The sequence below is a fragment of the Hippoglossus stenolepis genome, chromosome 21 (genome assembly GCF_022539355.2).
Source record: "Hippoglossus stenolepis isolate QCI-W04-F060 chromosome 21, HSTE1.2, whole genome shotgun sequence".
NCBI classification, from domain to species: domain Eukaryota; kingdom Metazoa; phylum Chordata; class Actinopteri; order Pleuronectiformes; family Pleuronectidae; genus Hippoglossus; species Hippoglossus stenolepis.
This window is the reverse complement of record NC_061503.1, coordinates 8,685,234-8,696,929: the sequence shown is the minus strand read 5'-3', so window position 1 is coordinate 8,696,929 and position 11,696 is coordinate 8,685,234.

Sequence of the window (11,696 nt, the reverse complement as noted above, 5' to 3'; positions counted from 1 at the left end):
AAAGTGTTTATTTCCAAGGGTCTCGAACCTGATCTGTATTAGAAACAGCTCTATATGCAGGGATAGTGCTGACAATACTTATATTCAATGGTGTTTCCAGGTCATTTGAAACCATAACTACGCTAAAAAACAGTTAGTGTACCAAGGTTATTACACTTTATCATGAGCCGTGCCGCTGCCAGGAAACACAAAGCACTTACTAGAAACACGAATGAACTATGAAAACCAGTAAAACAAGAGTTTTGGGCAACAAAGGGAGCAAAACCAGCAGTTACTACCCCATGTCTCTGCTTCAAAGAACCTTTGTTTGCAGTGGAGGGACTGAATGTTGCCATTCACATTGGCCATTTTTACCCAGGACAATATTTTACAAGCCCTTCAGAGAGGACCTTTCGCTTCCTTTTCCTGTGGTTTGGCCCGGGCTTAGCTGTCGGGAGAGGGGAACAGCCAAACCCAAATGTAGATGAACAACTTGGCAGGCTCTTGGATGAGTGTCCTGACCAGACAAAAGCAGAGAGAGAAATACAGCCATTTATTTATATTCGCTGTGGTTTTGCGTGTTGCGTCCTAGACTTCCAGACCCCGGGTGGATATTCCGTCTGAGGATGAAGACAGATGGATGACTTTCCTTTGACATACGTAAAGGAACCTTCAGGATTAATGTCAGATCCATATGTGTTAATCGCGTGTGAGGTTTTTGATGTGTGGTCCACCCCCATCCCCCAACACTTTTATTTAGCCGAGCGCTGTAGGTCTATCTTTCGGAACAGGTTATGGTTGATGACAGACTATCCTCCTGTGAAGACTTGACATTTTGTATGATGGTCGATAATGACAGCAGCAGGGAAAGCATGAAATTTGATCATTGTCAGAATCACCAGCTCCAGACTCCTTTTCTATGGGGGATGACCTCACCACTGTCAGCCAAGGAATGGAACCAATTTAGAAGAGCTCCCCTGAATTGCTTGTGTGTTCAGATTTGTCAAACTCCAGTACATCTGGACCCACCTCCACTTCGGTTACATGTATACATTACTATTGAAGGGCTGAGGATTGGGGGTAAAACAAAAACTGACAAGTCTTCCAACAGAAATGTTGCTAAAGCCTTTTCTGACTCACACCTAGGAGCTGTTTTTTATGTGGGAGAGCCCATAAATTAGACGACCCAAGCTATTTCTATATAGGCTTAGAAGTTGGGATGGGGGAGGGCTATATATGTTCACACACAAACACACACATACACAGTGGCTGTGGCTAGCTAGACCTCTCTGGTCAGGAGCCGGTGCCAAGAGCAAGCCGAACAGTGGAACACTGGGAGTCTTGTGCCTGATTTTGGAGCCTCTGGCTCTCTCCCGACCTTGCTTCAAAATACACTGCGGCTTCGAGGAACAGCACTCTCAGCAGTAGGGAGGCCAGGCATGGAAAATTTAGACGCAACAAGAAAGACAGAGGGGAAGAAAAAAAAAGAGGCAGACAAAATTTATGTGCTCATTCACATTTGCGGCCGTGAGCATTTTCTTAATGCTTTTAACACACTCACTGTACTGTAAAGGAAAGAGTTCTCATTGAAAATTTTTAAAACCTGAAACTGAAAGAGGAAAAAAACTGCACTGTAACAGCAATTTGTGACTTTAACTAAACAACAGTGTTGCAATGTAATGACAAGTTACACAACCAGGCATCGGATAACGTCACGCTGTGTTAAATCAGGAACTTGTCCAAAATAATCAAACGGCGAAGCTGAAAATTTTAATCCCAACTTCACATTAAGAAAAGATGAATGGGTCAGAGAGCTCTTTGTTAATGTGTTTGTCTACTCACTTGTTCCTGTGTACGCCTGCTGATCCAGCAATTGTAAGCATGACACAGATTAGTTGCTCTGACATATCACCTGACACCAGAGGCATAATAACACCTTGTCTTGCTAATAGTGTGTGTTATTGCTGCAGCACCCTGTAATCTCTTCCCTTTCTGACGCTGGTAATGACTCGAAATATCAAACTGGCCTGCAGTGATACAATCCATACAAACAAATGCAAACACAAATAGTGTGTCATACGGTGACACAAACACAGAGGCACACACACGTTTCAGCATCGACTGAGCTCATCTAATCCAGAAGAGGCATCTTACTCTTACTTTTGTTTTTATCTTCAGGCTATTTGCCTGCGACTGATCCTGTGCTGTCTTTGTTGATCTGAGAAGTTAAAAAAACAAGACTCAAAGAGCCCACACCCTCATTTGGGATGAAAATGAAAAGTGGTTCGGAGGCTCTTTGGGCTCTGATTGGTTTATCTTCTCTCTCCACTTTGAAAACGAACCATCTGAAAAGTCCCTGTTGAGAGGATGTTTTACAATGTGCAACTGTAATGCGAACGCTTTGAAAGAACACAGGTGAGACGGCAGCCACATAAGAACCTGCAGGTACGGTTGAAGTGCCATCTGAGGCTCATATCAAAGTCAGCGGAAACTTTTTTTTTATACCCCGTCAGTGTAGGCTTCTGTTTTCCCTTTCATCATTTTATTTGCTTCACTGGGAGAAATCACCGTCTTGTGTTTTCAGTGCGAGTCAAACAAAGCGAGACTATACATCCCATACACTCAACAGGGCATATCTGAGGAGAGGATGTTTGATCGTTTCTGTGTGGCCCCGTCCGGTTTGCCTCAGTAATAATCCTGCTGCTCTGATACACAAATTAGTACACAACCACAGCATTCCTTCAGTGGAAATATAAACACCTGGCAGCCCACAGTTCAAGGTATTTCATTAGGCTGTGTGTTCTACTACTCTACTGTGTGTTTGCAAGACTCATCTACAAGTTATTTTCACGGCACGGGCCTGTGTGTGTTATTTCAAGTGAAGTTGATAAAGTGTAAATTTACGCAGAGGCAACACTCTTGGAAAAATACTGGTGGATGAGTAATGGCTGAGGATCTAAAATCAAACATGTTTTGTCTGCCACTCACTCACAGTTTACACCTCCACACACCTCAGAAAACTTCACCACCGAGTGAGTTATGATGCACAGGCACGCCTGCAGGTGACAGAGACAGACGCATCGAAAGAAGAGGGGGTGGGAAGAAGGAAAAATTCATTTTGGGGAATTTCATGCAACAGAAACTGCACGGCCCTGAGAAGGGAGAGAGAAGGAGCGTGAGTGAGTGGAGGGGTGGAAGGTGGGATGGAGAAGAGGAAAAAGGGGGTGGTGAAGCGGGGGATTCGTGAGTGAGTGAGTGAGTGAGTGAGTGAAGAGCTGAAGGAGGGTAGGAGAGGATGAGGGGAAGAGGAGGAGAAGGAGTGGGAGGGGTGGGTGGCTTCCTGTCGCCATTCCTGCCTGCCCACATAGACGGTCCAAGAAAGAGAGAAAGAGAATATCTGGGCTGTACTGCAGGCCACATGACATTCTCTCTGGGTCCTTTGCTTTTCCTCCGCGCCGAGTGATGTGCTGCTCCCTCCTTCTCTTCCCGTTCCCTCCCCCTCTCCCTCCCTTCCCCTGCCCTTCAAAGCTTTGACATGTCATCTCCCACCACAAAAACAGAGGTGGGAAGACTCGCTGGCGCTACCGCTGCCTCAGGGTGTCTGGCACTAAAGCTGCCTGCAAATACAGCAGGCAGGGGAGGAGGAGGAGGAGGAGGAGGAGGAGGAGGAGAGGGAGTGAGGAGACAGAGAGAGAGAGAGAAAGACAGAAAGAGAGGGAGAGAAGGAGGAAGAAGGAGGTAGAGACAGAAAAAGCAAAAGAGAGACGGAGAAAGAAGGAGCGAGCAGGACGGTGTGCATTAAACAGAACTCGTAAAGCCCTTGGCATCAAAGTGTGTGTGTGTCTGTGTGCAAGCTGTTATTAAGGTAGAGAGACAGAGGAAGATGAGTCCTGTCTGTTTTTAAAGGTGACACTGCTGCAACCACACTGTCTGCGTCTCACGTCTCTCACACAGCAGCAGCCGACTGAAGCTTATGGGGGGAAAAAAATCTATAACTACGTGGGGGAAAGCTCTGAGAAGCAGAGTTCTCGCTGTGTGGCCTGTACCGCCATCAGAACCGCCAAAACACAATGATACACATAAAGGTTGAACAAATGGTACGAATTGTACTGGGACGAATGTAAAATGTATGCAAACCACAGGGCCATGATTCAATGTATCTTCCCTGACTCCAATGTAATTTTCTCCAGGACACTTTCCCTGCGACTCTAAATACATACCATGTAGAGCGTTTCCTCGTGAATAAATGATTCCAGGCCAACTGTTTGCAGCTCGGATACCGCGAAATTTGCAGATTGATTTAAGGGGCAATTATGCACTTGGCTTTTGAACCTCTGAGGCTTTGGGAATGAATTGGTGATTGGCTTCTCTACAAAGTAAGCACATCTGACTGAGCGGGGCCTTACCATAGGCTGAGAGTGTCGAAGAAGCCACAAGAGCCCAGCAAACAAGAACATCACTAACGGGGCCAATTATGGGCCTCCGGGGACCCGTGGGTTCTGACCTAAGAACCAACAGATGAGCACTGTAGAGAGGCTTATGAAATGACAACAAACAATTATACTGGAAAAAAGGGAATCCAACATATTAATGACCCACTTAACGAATAAGGGATGAGATTTAAAGAAACAAGTCAACATTTCGGGAAAATTACTTTGATTTGCTTGCTGAATGTTAGATTTAAAAGATTGATACCACTCTCATTTGGCAGAAAAGGGGAAAATCACCGTTCATTCTGACTTGGGAATGTTGACTAATTATTCAAAGTTAGCACTAGTGCTGACCTTGAAGTTACACCAGGTAAACTGCCTAATTTTCAAATTTTGTTGTGTTATTTTGGTATTTGTGTGGCTGGTTGCCGTATGAGTCATAAACCCCGCCTCCTCCTTGTTAGTGAATGGAACATGGACCAAACTAAAAAGACAACAACACTATAAATACAATATTTTTTTTATGATTTCTGTCATTTAAAGTAGATCTCATCATTTTCTAGTAAGTTTGGTTTTAATCACTAATTTTATTTTATAAAAATGGCCTGTAACATCTTGATTGACATCTCAGACTGTCTGACCGCGGCTCCATCCCCTGATCACTAGTCTCCAAATGCGCAAGATGGCAGCGTTCATCCTGGATATTTTAGATACCTGCAACACACAGTATGTGACAAAATGTCAAAACTATTATTTCTTCACATTCTGTTGACATTTTTTTTGAATGTGTGAATGTTATGATCTAAAATCCTTACATTTAGCAGCTTTAAACACACAAGGGATGTGTTGTTGAGCTTTAGGGCTTTTGCATTGTGGATTTTGTCAACTTTGGACAGAGGTGTTTTCCAGTTTTTGTGTCAAGCTCAGTTAGCAGGCTGCTAGCTTGTTTAGAAATAAATCTTCTTGTCTATTTCCAAAGGCCAAAAGATCAGTAGATAAAGATATGTCTCACATGACCCAAATATATCAAGGTCAGCCAATACAAACCCTTGAAGTTAGTTACTTGTCAGCCAAAGAATACCACAAGTGAGTAAACAGCCATCCAGCTGTGACTAAGTAATAATAGCTGAAACACCCAACCTGTAATGTGACTTTGTTATGGTTCCAATATGCAAATTCGAAAGTACTCGAACGTCATAACCCAGTTTAAAGATCATTCGGCATTGAAGGAATTCGTTTTGAGAGTGATGCCAGAATAGTAACATGGAGGACACAATGGTATTTCACGTAACATCTCCCCAAGTCATGAGGCAACACTGAAACACAAAACCATCCGTGATTTTCAATAACTTCAAAGCAAACAATCGACTCCTTCTAGAATAGTAACAACAGTGAGGAAGTCTTCGAAGTCATGAGGCAACAACGAAACACGAACCCATCACAGAGATTCTTTAATAAGTTCAAAGCAAACAACTGGCCGCGTCTAACACAGGCCTCTCAGGGCAAGTGTGCTTGTTCCTGTTTGTGTTTGAGGAGGCTTCAGTGAACCTCCGCCACCTGACATCACCTCCAAAAGAGCGTGACCGCCGCGATAACACATCTGACACAACCTGCCGATGCCTCTGTGTGCAGGAAGGGGGAATGCCTTTATCACCTGCCGCTCCTCAAGAGAAAGTCGACGTAGCTCGCACAAGATACATTTGTCATGCTCCTCTTTATGGTGCAGCCATGGCACCCACACTGCTGGATACATAGAGACAGAACCACCACAGGACGAGCCCAAAGCCCCCAGTCTGAGCATGCAGAGACAGACAGTGGTATTTCATTCTCAGGGAGCCTTGAAGAGCCAAATTTATGCCTCTCTAGAAAAACCACACTAAAGTGCCACAGGGCACCAAACGGGAAAAACAACTCAAGGAGCAAGAGAGCGAGGAGCCATTCAGACTAAGAAACAAACAAAGTTACTTGTATACCATTGTATGGAAGCAGTCCTATTCATACAGTGTCTGATCTATTCTGGTATGCAAAGTTTGACATGAAAACAATTAGTCACATTCCACTGAAAATAATGTAGACGGATGATTATCTGTTTAAGAAAATTTGTGATGCACCTGATAGAAAGAAATTTATAGATTTGTTTTTGTTTCATGCCTCGACTTGTCAGAATCTGTGCTGTAGATCTGAAATAATTTCAGATCAGCGTCATCTCCTATAATGATGGTATTGTGATGCTAATTTTGAAACTTTTTCCCCCAGTCTGCATTGTGTCTATTGTGGTCAGAGAAGAGGTCATTAAGCCCCAAGTTTTTCTTTATTCACGCTAAACAAGAATTTTGCAGCAACAAGGTTTTCATCTTTTAATGGGTGTAATTAAATATAGTGAGAACCTCTCCAGTTCACTGTGAGCCACAACAAATATCCAGATTTCTTTGTGGTGGAAAAAAAAAAATATATTGCAAGCTGACAACTAAATGTTAAAATTTGTAAAACGTGCAAAACAAAACACAAATGAACCACAAAAATCAAAAGACAAATCATAATGTGTGGCACATTGTCCCTAACCAAGACAATACGTGCACATTTGTTCACTTTTAAATGTGTCGACCGAGCAAACAGACAAAACAAGCAAACACAAAATAGATTCATCATGAGTGACTCCAGTGAGGTGGTGGCAGCATTTTGGCAGAGTGGAAGGAGCACTGCAGGTTCTGCGGCTCTTAGTTTATTTGTTAGAGAGCACTGCCACCTCCTGGATACAAGGTATCTGTCGCTGACTGACTGTACAGGTATATACTGTATATATTACAGCAGATAGATTCATCTTACATATACCTGCTTGTATTTTATAATGGGAAAACCATTACTTTTCACATTTGTTTCCCTTTTTTCACTGGGTTAGGGTAAGGGTCATCTCAAGCTCATTCATTGAGATTTACTACATTTACTACAAAGTGAAGCCTCCAAATTTGGATCTTTTGGATAAGGTAAGTGAATTTCATTCAATGAAAAGATGATGAGATGATTTTCATTTTTATTAATCAGGGTCTGTGGTTTATATTTCAATTGGGCAAGCGTTCAGGTGAAGATCCTTCAGATATAAAGCAGAAACGTACTTTCACAAAGCATTTCATAATCATATTTATATAAAGTAATATTATTTTTGGTTATGCAGGCTCTCTACTAATACTTTTATCACTGTACTTTTTTAATTATTTACATTTCTTCTTTATAAAACTGCAGAGCACAGTGGGGAACATAACGCCACTTCCTCCACTGACCAGCTCCAGTTAAGCCCACTTAGTCCCATGAATGGACTAATTTGTCAGTGTTAAGACGGATTCCGATTGTGTGGAGATAGTGGGTCTAAGAGGCGTCCTTAAAGCCGCTCTGTTAGGCTAAGAGCTGATGATATCAGGCCTCCAGAATGAACTCGCCCCAGTGGCTCATCTGATAACACGGTATCCGTCACCAGGGGATTATGGCCCTCGGCTCCAACAATAAAGAGCCCTCGCTTGTTTTTGCCAGGTGTATCTATCTGTATCTACCTTCATCTCCTATAATGTGATGAAGACTAATAAATATAACACTTGTCCAAAACAAAAGAGTCTGTTAAATTGACAATATGGTTTTATTTAGGCCATATGAAAGCAGTTATGACACAGACGTCGAGAACAGAAAAGATGATGGTTTTTATTAGTTGAGACCACAAAGAAATTATTCACAGATACTGAATTTGTATCTGTCATGTGCAATTTTCCTGTCTGCTGAAGATCAGTGTAATATAGTAGACTGCAATTCAGTGGCAGTGTAAGTGAATTAGTGTCTGTAAGTCAATGAAAGATGTTTGGACTCCTGTAATAAATCTTTGAGATGACGCAGATAAAATGGGTTTTCCTGGAATATACTGAACGCATCATTTGAGGCCTGCCCACCCGACTGATTTAGTATTATACTTCATTAAGTTGTAAAATTGGGGGGATCACAAGAAAGAGATTGTCTCCTGTGTGGTTCAAGTTACAGACACACAAAATAATATTTATTTAGAGCCATTCTGCCTCCTAAATGCTCAATACATTCAAAGTCTGCTTGTAATGCACTGCTCCTGTTTAAAATGCTATATCTACTAAAGAGCTCTGGTGACCCCGTGGTCCAGGCACCAATCATGCAATGTCTCTGGTTTGTGTCCAGATAGGGATCTTTGCTGCCTGTCTCTCCCCTCATTTCGTGTCATCTGTTCATCTCAATAACGGCGTAAAAATGTGTCCAAATACAAATGCTCCCTATGATGAGTAAACTGAATTTAAGATGAGATGAGATGAGATGAGATGAGATGAGATGTGAGATGAGAAAGATGAGATCAAAGATAAGATAAGACAAGATAAGATAAGATAAGATAAGATAAGATAAGATAAGATAAGATAAGATAAGATAAGATAAGATGTGATATGATAAGATAAGATAAGATAAGATAGACTTTATATTCCCTTTGGGAAATTAGTTGTTTAAAGGTTCAGTGTGTAGAATTTGGTGACATCTAGTGGTGATGTTGCATATTGCAGCTGAATACCCCTCACTTCACCTGCCCCTTCCAAACATGACAGAGAACCTGTGGTAGCGTCAGTTGTCATCTCTGTAGAGAGGACCTGCTCCCAATGTAAATATAAACTATTTAAATATAAAGGACACATTCTAGGGTAAAGAAACAACAATTTGTACAATTTAGATGATTACTAGTGAAAACATCACTAGGATTATTTCTTATGTAATTTCTGCCAATAGTTTCCTTTCACCTAAATCTTACACACTGGACCTTTAAGTGTAATCCCACTGACTAACCAAAGATGATGAAAATGTAATGATTGGCTGAGGAAACTATCGAAATACATTATGCCAACACATAATGTTGTCTATGTGGATAAGTCACTGCCAATAAAATGAAGCAAAGCCGACCTCTTCCATCACGCATGCCCCATGAAGCACCTGTAAAACGGTGATCCACAGAAATCAAGGTGACATGTTTAAGGTCAAGGACAGTGACGTGGATGTAAAACTGACTCTGTTGCCAAACCTCTTGAAATGTCATATAAGATGAAGGTGGAATGGATCAGAGGTTAACTATTATCAGTCTCAACACCCTGCAGTGAATCACCAGCAGTGAGCACCCACACCCGGCCACTCCGCTTCCGCTGCATCACATGGAAATAATGTTCGGTCATTGTTTCAGCTCTTTGTGACTCAGCCATTTCATATGCAAATATTGTGCCTCTGATTTCTTTTGATTCTGCACTTTACGATCGCCGTGGATTACACTGTGTGCACACGAGGGCTGTTCATGAGTAATTGCTTTTAATTGTCCTGGCCCTTTCTTGCATTTTCCAAAGCACCTGTGCACAGATCAAAGCATGCGATGCGCGTGTCAGCTTTGTTTCGAGTAGGCGTCCTTACTGCGCACACTGATTGTCAAGTAATTGCCTCTCCAGACATTTCTATAGCCAGACAGCTTCAATTAAAACATGTCTACGTAAGTAAGTATCATGAAAGGGTTTAATAACACTGTAACTATCTCAGGAGATGGAAAATTAATATATATTCAACTTGTATATTAGTGCCGCCAAATTCAGCCAAATTTCAACAACACTTTTACGCCTATTTCCTGGTATTCATAAAGAACGAGCACATTCTTCTTCATCCTCTGCTTCACTCCTGACCATCAGTGTCACAAAACAACCTGTTCTTAATCTTTATTTATCAATATACATGCAAAGGTCACATCTATGTTGACCTGTTCAATAAATCCAGAGGTAGCAGTCAGGCACCAAGTCGCCTGCGCAACCAATAAAAGCTCTACCTTCAAAGCAGATGGTTATATTTGCAAAAGCGTCGCCCGACACGCCCACACGTCCTGCCCGGCTCGTCTGCCATATCAAAGAAGCCCGTACACATCACAAGGTCACAAATGAGTTATATTTTTAGACCGACAGCAGTGCAGCTGCCTAGTAAAAGTGGACATGAAAGGTTAATGCTTCCAATGTAAATATTTAAGCTTTAATTTCACAGAACATGAGGGTCTTGCTTTGAACTTGAGACTGTCAATAAAATCTTCAGAGGACAACTGAAGAAATACAGCACGTTCAAGCATCTTTAATTCCCTAATATACGTCATGTTTTCATTTGTGATGGCTCCAAAGTACGTTAAAGAGAAGACAGATTCTTAAAAAATGCTGTGATATGATAAATCTGAAGGTTTTTGATGCAATGAAGAAAAGCGTGGGATCATACTTAGTGGGGAGGGGTCTAGCAGCAGGGGTAAAAACGTATAAATGCCCCCTGCTGCAGCCGGGACAGACACAATAACACTGGACCACATCCTCCCAGCATCGTTTTGCATTCTATTTTTTTTTTTGCTTTTGCAGAAAATATATACCAAAGACATTATTTATCTATTCATTGCTTTGATTCAAGATAATCAGAAGCAAAGGATTTTCTGCTCGACAAAGAAATGGATACCTGGAAGATGCAGCTTGTTGTTGTGACTTTTTGCACTTTGTTGCAAACCTGTCAGGGACTCACTGCTAGTGAGGAAGAGGAGAGAGGGTTGTCTACAGACTGGCAGGTGAGCATCGGTAATATATATTCCGGGTTTTTTTCAGGAGAAATTATTCCTTGGAGAAACTGGAGAATACTCTGAATGGATATATGGATTAAATGTTCTGTGATGTAATGACAATGTGGGAAATATTTCTTAATTTAAAAAAGCGTATATTTTTTATTTTACTTTACTTGATTAAATGAATAAATGTGTCATCTGTTAGGACGACTCACAGACAGCGATGGAAACAGACGTGAGCCACCTGGTAGCCTCCCTGATGAAGAGATCTAAAGCCCTCCGCTTCTACGGACTCATGGGAAAACGCTCAGGTGGCATCCATTAAAAATCTTTACATGACCTATTGTGCTTTTTTTTCTCCAATAAGATTCATATACAAGACTATTAATAAAGAGAAAATTATCAAATGGTAACTGTAGTCTTTTTTTTTTACCCCACAGGTGTTAAGAAACCTTTCAAAGTTAATCGACGTACGTAGCTTGACTTTCCTTTTCAAACTTCAGTGTAATCAATAATCATCATTCAAATACTTTCCAATCAAAATAATTTTTGTTTTCTTATGATGGCATAAATTCTGACCATAAAACCACCTTCACCTTCCTGTCAGGGAATAAAGGAGAGACATTCGTAGGCCTGATGGGAAGAAGCCTCTCCAGTGGTGGTAAACACAAACAATATCC